The sequence below is a fragment of the Hydractinia symbiolongicarpus genome, chromosome 9 (genome assembly GCF_029227915.1).
Source record: "Hydractinia symbiolongicarpus strain clone_291-10 chromosome 9, HSymV2.1, whole genome shotgun sequence".
Classification (NCBI taxonomy): domain Eukaryota; kingdom Metazoa; phylum Cnidaria; class Hydrozoa; order Anthoathecata; family Hydractiniidae; genus Hydractinia; species Hydractinia symbiolongicarpus.
Genome location: NC_079883.1, coordinates 7,415,320 through 7,422,135, shown reverse-complemented (window position 1 = coordinate 7,422,135; position 6,816 = coordinate 7,415,320). Strand labels below are relative to the sequence as shown.

The 6,816-nt window shown below is 41.0% G+C and overlaps 5 non-coding genes across 5 annotated transcripts; 2 read left to right on the top strand and 3 right to left on the bottom strand.

Annotated features, from left to right (window-relative positions):
- The first annotated feature begins 141 nt into the window (after window positions 1–141).
- LOC130658474 (5S ribosomal RNA) lies at window positions 142–260 on the top strand. The gene has a single exon (XR_008985688.1). It is a non-coding gene; the product is annotated as a 5S ribosomal RNA (ribosomal RNA).
- A 350-nt stretch (window positions 261–610) lies between these two features.
- On the bottom strand, window positions 611–775 carry LOC130659504 (U1 spliceosomal RNA). Its single transcript, XR_008986708.1, has one exon. It is a non-coding gene; the product is annotated as a U1 spliceosomal RNA (small nuclear RNA).
- Window positions 776–960: 185 nt separating this feature from the next.
- LOC130660558 (U2 spliceosomal RNA) lies at window positions 961–1,152 on the bottom strand. Its single transcript, XR_008987756.1, has one exon. It is a non-coding gene; the product is annotated as a U2 spliceosomal RNA (small nuclear RNA).
- Window positions 1,153–6,017: 4,865 nt separating this feature from the next.
- Window positions 6,018–6,136, top strand: LOC130658461 (5S ribosomal RNA). The gene has a single exon (XR_008985676.1). It is a non-coding gene; the product is annotated as a 5S ribosomal RNA (ribosomal RNA).
- Window positions 6,137–6,486: 350 nt separating this feature from the next.
- LOC130659503 (U1 spliceosomal RNA) lies at window positions 6,487–6,651 on the bottom strand. The gene has a single exon (XR_008986707.1). It is a non-coding gene; the product is annotated as a U1 spliceosomal RNA (small nuclear RNA).
- Window positions 6,652–6,816: the final 165 nt, after the last annotated feature.

Genomic DNA, 6,816 nt, shown 5'->3' with positions numbered 1-6,816 from the left:
ATTGTTTTTTTCACAAAACTATAACCTTAAAGTCTAATAGATAATCCATGCATACGCCTTGTCCTAAGTAACTCAAAGAAATTAAATAAAAAAATTTGATCACAACGTCAAAATAAATTGCACGTATTTGCCCCTACTAATGTCTACGGCCATACCACGATGAACACACCCGTTCTCGTCTGATCACGGAAGTTAAGCATCGTCGGGCCGGGATAGTACTTGGATGGGGGACCGCCTGGGAACTCCCGGTGTCGTAGGCTTTTCATTTTCATTTGTTGCCTTTTCATTTCAATGGTGCTGTGATATATTTCTTGTTATAACAATTAAGGAACGTGGCGGTTGTTGAAAGTGTTTCCTATGACATTTTCCTACGACATTTTCAGGTGATAGTACGAGAAAAAAGAGCTTTCAAATGCATACAAACTCGATCTATTGCCGATCATCCAATAACCCTGACGGAATGGCAAATAAAATAAAATTCCGCCGCCTTCCGAGGACTTATATCGCAATCACGTTTCGTAACAGCCAAGCGAGGTTTTACCTTAGCGTTTAAGTCACCACCGACATTTGGCCGCGCAACTTTTCTAAGCTCATTCATTTTGACTTAAGGAGGGGGCGAGCGCGGACGCAGGCCCCCACTACCAGAAATTGTACGGTCGAGTTACTGACGTTTGCAGTAATCGCAGAGGTCAGCCCAAGCGTAGTGCAATGCAAGAGCCTCACTCTGGAAGAAAACCCTCATTGATCAGTCTTTACTTCCCCGTCAGGTAAGTATGAGTTGGAACTGCACCGTAGCATGAGGGTACCCTTCAAAGTTTGTTAATGCTTGTGGCTTGAGTGTGTTATAAACTGCCGTGTCGCGGGGCATAGGCTGTATTCTCCCCCAGTGTACGCGTTTTGTTCCCGCCGTAGACTATGCAGAGTGCCGTCGGAAAGAGGACTGCTATTATTCTTTTATTGCTTATGTGGGCCGCCATCGGTAATAGTGCAACACCAAGGCAACCCGTGGTCACGGCGTGAATGAATCCACCTCCATGACCCAAGGCCAAAAATCAGATTAATATACTGACCATTCAGAGAATGGCCTACCAGATATTAAACTGATAAGAACAGATACTACACTTGATCTTAGCCATTAGGCCGAGAAGCGATAAAGAACAAGCGTTGCCATGATAGGCATCGTCCACACACCGTAACTGCTTGTGGAGCATGTCACGTTACTGTAAAGCTTACAACTGTCACCGCGTACGGATGGACGGCGACATAGTAAAAATCACGGCTGTTGATTTAGCCGTAGGATGGAGAGCGACTGTAGCGAGTGGATGGTAACTTACATGAATGCTAACAAAGGCGACGATACTAAGTGCGTGATATTACTTTCCAATATGACTGCGTACATTCCGTTTATCAACGCATTACGCCAGAACGTGCGCGCGCGTTACACAGTAGACCATGCAGCCGAAATGCGACAGTGCGACCCTGCCAGGAGTCGAACCTGGAATCCCCTGATTCGTAGTCAGATGCCTTATCCATTGGGCCACAGGGCGATGCTTATGACTTCGCCCCATCGTTATTTTGGCTTGCGCATTCGTTTTACTTACGACAGAATTCTTCGTGTTTGTAGCCATGAAAGAAAGGGACTTCTGTGAGTGAATTTTTTTACTGTGGTCTAATAAAAAAGTCGAAACGCAGTGCCCAATATATGAATTGCTCCTAATAGCCGGAAACAGGCCGTGTCGATGATGTAGGCCGACATACGCAACGCAAACCAAAGAACGCTTTATGAAAATCCTAACACGGGCGCGGAAGAAGCCCAAATTAACAGAGTAGATGTAATGCTGAAGACCTCAAACTCCAGCAGCTTCTCTTTCAGACTATTGCGTCGTGCTACAAATAAAAATTAACATGCTTTCGCATAGTCGCGGCTCCCAAAACGGACATTATACGATGTACAGAAACACACATTTCTGTTTTCGCGCCAAATCAATTCCCGGGAGTGGTACTTTTACGTCCGCATACTTCGCACCGTCTTAAATTATATCTCATTTACACGGTAATGTTTAGTATACTTCTACTGTGATAACAAGCATCGTTTATCGTTGGATTGTTGTAAGAAAACATTAAAAATGAGTGAAGCAGCTTCTCCAAAGAAAATCGCACCCAAGAAGAAACCTGCTGCAAAGAAGACAGCTGATCACCCTAAATATGTGGACATGATCAAGGCTGCTATCGCTACCCTAAAGGAACGCGGTGGTTCATCTCGCCAAGCTATTACAAAATATATTCATGCAAATTACAAAGTTGCTGAAAACTCAGATCATCATCTGAAAATGGCTCTTAAACGAGGAGTAACATCAGGCGATTTGATTCAAACTAAAGGCACTGGTGCTTCTGGATCATTCAAGCTAGGTCAGGTAAAAAAAGAAAAACCTAAGAAAAAGGCCGCAGCAAAAAAGCCAACGGCAAAGAAGCCTACTGCAAAGAAAAGTACACCAAAAAAGAAGCCAGCAAAGAAGAGCACGCCAAAGAAAGCAGCAAAGAAGCCTGCCACAAAGAAAGCCTCGGCTAAGAAACCAGCAGCTAAGAAACCCACAAAGAAGCCTGTTGCTAAAAAACCTGCAGCAAAGAAGGTCAAAAAGACTCCCAAAAAGGCAGCAAAGAAGACCGCAAAAAAATAATTTGTGTGTATCTGGCTATTACATTAACAAACGGCTATTTTTATAGCCACACATTTACAAAAAAACATTATCTTGGTACAAAGTTAAACTTGTTTAAGTCACTTAAACAGTTAAAAAAGAGTAATTTTAAGATTAGATTCCCTAAGTTTAAGTATTTTCGTTTTTAAATTTCTTATTTTCTTGCTTTTACTTTTCTTGCCCTTCATATTTTTAACATTGTCAAACTTTATGTAGCATAAAATTTTTATGTAGCATAAAATTTAAACAGAAAGCAGAACAAAGTTTGATATAAAAAGCTAGCCGTAATATTTTTTATGGATGTGTGGCTATAAAAATAGCCGTTTTTTGTTTGGTAAGATGCTTAGGCACGTTCCCCACGAATTCTTCTTGCCAACTGGATGTCTTTAGGCATGATTGTAACTCGTTTTGCGTGAATGGCACACAAGTTAGTATCCTCGAACAAGCCAACAAGGTACGCTTCAGAAGCCTCTTGCAGAGCCATAACGGCTGTGCTCTGGAATCGCAGATCTGTTTTGAAGTCCTGAGCAATTTCTCGCACAAGACGCTGGAAAGGCAACTTGCGGATCAAGAGCTCGGTTGACTTCTGGTATCTTCTGATTTCTCTGAGAGCAACTGTACCAGGTCTGTAACGATGTGGTTTTTTCACTCCTCCAGTAGCTGGTGCGCTTTTCCTCGCAGCTTTAGTGGCGAGTTGTTTTCGTGGAGCCTTTCCTCCAGTAGATTTACGTGCAGTTTGCTTTGTACGAGCCATATTTTAAGAAGTCGATGTAGTACGGATACACAAGACGGTCTAAAATGCACTATCGCGCCAAAGTTTTATTTCTCATATTGATTGACAGCTAAGGTTCAAAACAAACCATTTGATTGGTGCTAAGAAAGTAATTTCTGATTGGCTGCATAATGACATTACGCTCATTACTTTAACATTTTTATAAAATCTGTGTTTTTTGGCTACGGGAAAACGGCTGTATCTTCTGATACACAAAAGCTTTTGACTTTTTTTTTTTTTAGTAAGTAGCAGAAGGTTTGGCGAATTCCAACGATGCCAAATTTATTGCCTTACTGAAACATTAAGACCACGAATTTTTAAAAAAACTACAGTTTTACTTAAAAAAATGTACAAAATGTTCGGAACATTTTGTAATGACGCAACTCTATTGGTTAATTAGGGTGTTTCCACGAGCAGTAGGTAATTTTATGGCCTCTTTTTAAAGCTGTCTGAATTCTGTTAACTCAAACGTTGTTTTTGTACTCGTTCTGTACGCAACTATATCAATATGTCTGGACGCGGAAAAGGAGGTAAAGGATTGGGAAAAGGAGGTGCTAAACGTCACCGAAAAATTCTTCGTGATAACATTCAGGGAATCACAAAACCTGCTATTCGACGTCTTGCTCGACGAGGTGGTGTCAAACGTATCTCTGGCCTTATCTATGAGGAAACCAGAGGTGTACTGAAGGTTTTCTTAGAGAATGTTATTCGTGATGCTGTAACCTACACAGAGCACGCTAAACGCAAGACCGTTACCGCTATGGATGTTGTTTATGCCTTAAAACGTCAAGGAAGAACTCTTTACGGATTCGGAGGTTAAGCGTTGTCATTGCTCAACAAAAACGGCTATTTTTATAGCCACAAATCTTTTAAAACATTACTTTGTGCACGCTTCCAAATTACACAATGTGTAAAGTCTTGTCACAGTTACATTTATTGCTATACGATACTATGTCATATATGACACAAAAAAAATTTAGAAATACTTTGTAGGGTTAATTTGCCTGGGAGTGTTTCCGTGAAAAGCTGGGTTAAGTTAAATGTAAGCAATAACATGGATCAATGTACTTGTCTTTTCTGCAAGTACAGCTAATAATACGTATGAAAAGTGAAGCTAATCCACACACACACATGGGGAAGTATTTTAAATGTAGGCTAGTGTTCTTAAGCACATTATTTAGAAGTTTTATTAACTTCGGTTAACTTGTAGTGACGCCAAGTAAATGTTTTTTTAAAGATGTGTGGTCTTAAAAAAGACCGTTTGTGTTTGGTAGACGTTGGTTTACTTGCTGCTTGTGTATTTTGTGACGGCTTTTGTTCCTTCACTGACTGCGTGTTTTGCAAGTTCTCCAGGCAAGAGAAGACGTACTGCGGTTTGAATTTCACGAGAAGAGATGGTCGACTTTTTGTTTTGAAGAGCCAAACGCGAAGCTTCGGAAGCAATGCGCTCAAAGATGTCGTTGACAAATGAGTTCATGATGCTCATAGCTTTGCTTGAAACTCCGACATCTGGGTGAACTTGTTTCAAAACATTGTAGATGTAAATAGCATAACTTTCCTTTCTCTTTCTCTTGCGTTTCTTTTCACCAGTTCCACCAATCTTTCCTCCTTTTTTGCCGGCTCTTTTTTCACCTTTCTTGGCTACTTTAGGTGCCTGTTTTCCTCCTTTAGCTGCTGCGTCAGACATGGTTAAAAATTTTTGCTACTTAACTTGTAAATAAGCATTAAACTGCAAGTCAAAACTTTTTGTTTATAAGTAAAAAAATCGGATCGAATTCGATCCGAAAACGCCGATACGCAATTTAATTGGTTAAAAAAAAAATCTTTTGTTTAATACTTAATTATGATTGGTTAAAAAAACATGATTTCGATCCTATTTTTATGATGAAAAAACGAGTAAAGTTTATTTCGTTAACACTTACGTTAAATATTCGTACGTTTTTGTATTAACTTACAAATCAAATCGCAGTTATGTCTGGACGTGGAAAAGGTGGAAAAGCTAAGGCTAAAGCCAAGACAAGATCCTCAAGAGCTGGACTTCAATTTCCAGTCGGTAGAGTGCATAGATTCCTTCGTAGAGGGCACTATGCTAACCGAATTGGATCTGGAGCACCAGTTTACTTAGCAGCCGTCTTGGAATATTTATCTGCTGAGATATTGGAGTTGGCTGGTAACGCAGCAAGAGACAACAAAAAAGCTAGGATTATTCCAAGACATTTACAATTGGCTGTTCGTAATGATGAAGAATTAAACAAACTTTTGAGCGGTGTAACCATTGCAGCTGGTGGTGTTTTGCCAAACATTCAAGCTGTCTTACTCCCAAAGAAGAACGACAAAGGACAGAAGAAGTAAACCGCTACACTCAGAAAACAACGGCTATTTTTATAGCCACACATCTTTAAAAAAACATTGTTTTTTTCACAAAACTATAACCTTAAAGTCTAATAGATAATCCATGCATACGCCTTGTCCTAAGTAACTCAAAGAAATTAAATAAAAAAATTTGATCACAACGTCAAAATAAATTGCACGTATTTGCCCCTACTAATGTCTACGGCCATACCACGATGAACACACCCGTTCTCGTCTGATCACGGAAGTTAAGCATCGTCGGGCCGGGATAGTACTTGGATGGGGGACCGCCTGGGAACTCCCGGTGTCGTAGGCTTTTCATTTTCATTTGTTGCCTTTTCATTTCAATGGTGCTGTGATATATTTCTTGTTATAACAATTAAGGAACGTGGCGGTTGTTGAAAGTGTTTCCTATGACATTTTCCTACGACATTTTCAGGTGATAGTACGAGAAAAAAGAGCTTTCAAATGCATACAAACTCGATCTATTGCCGATCATCCAATAACCCTGACGGAATGGCAAATAAAATAAAATTCCGCCGCCTTCCGAGGACTTATATCGCAATCACGTTTCGTAACAGCCAAGCGAGGTTTTACCTTAGCGTTTAAGTCACCACCGACATTTGGCCGCGCAACTTTTCTAAGCTCATTCATTTTGACTTAAGGAGGGGGCGAGCGCGGACGCAGGCCCCCACTACCAGAAATTGTACGGTCGAGTTACTGACGTTTGCAGTAATCGCAGAGGTCAGCCCAAGCGTAGTGCAATGCAAGAGCCTCACTCTGGAAGAAAACCCTCATTGATCAGTCTTTACTTCCCCGTCAGGTAAGTATGAGTTGGAACTGCACCGTAGCATGAGGGTACCCTTCAAAGTTTGTTAATGCTTGTGGCTTGAGTGTGTTATAAACTGCCGTGTCGCGGGGCATAGGCTGTATTCTCCCCCAGTGTACGCGTTTTGTTCCCGCCGTAGACTATGCAGAGTGCCGTCGGAAAGAGGA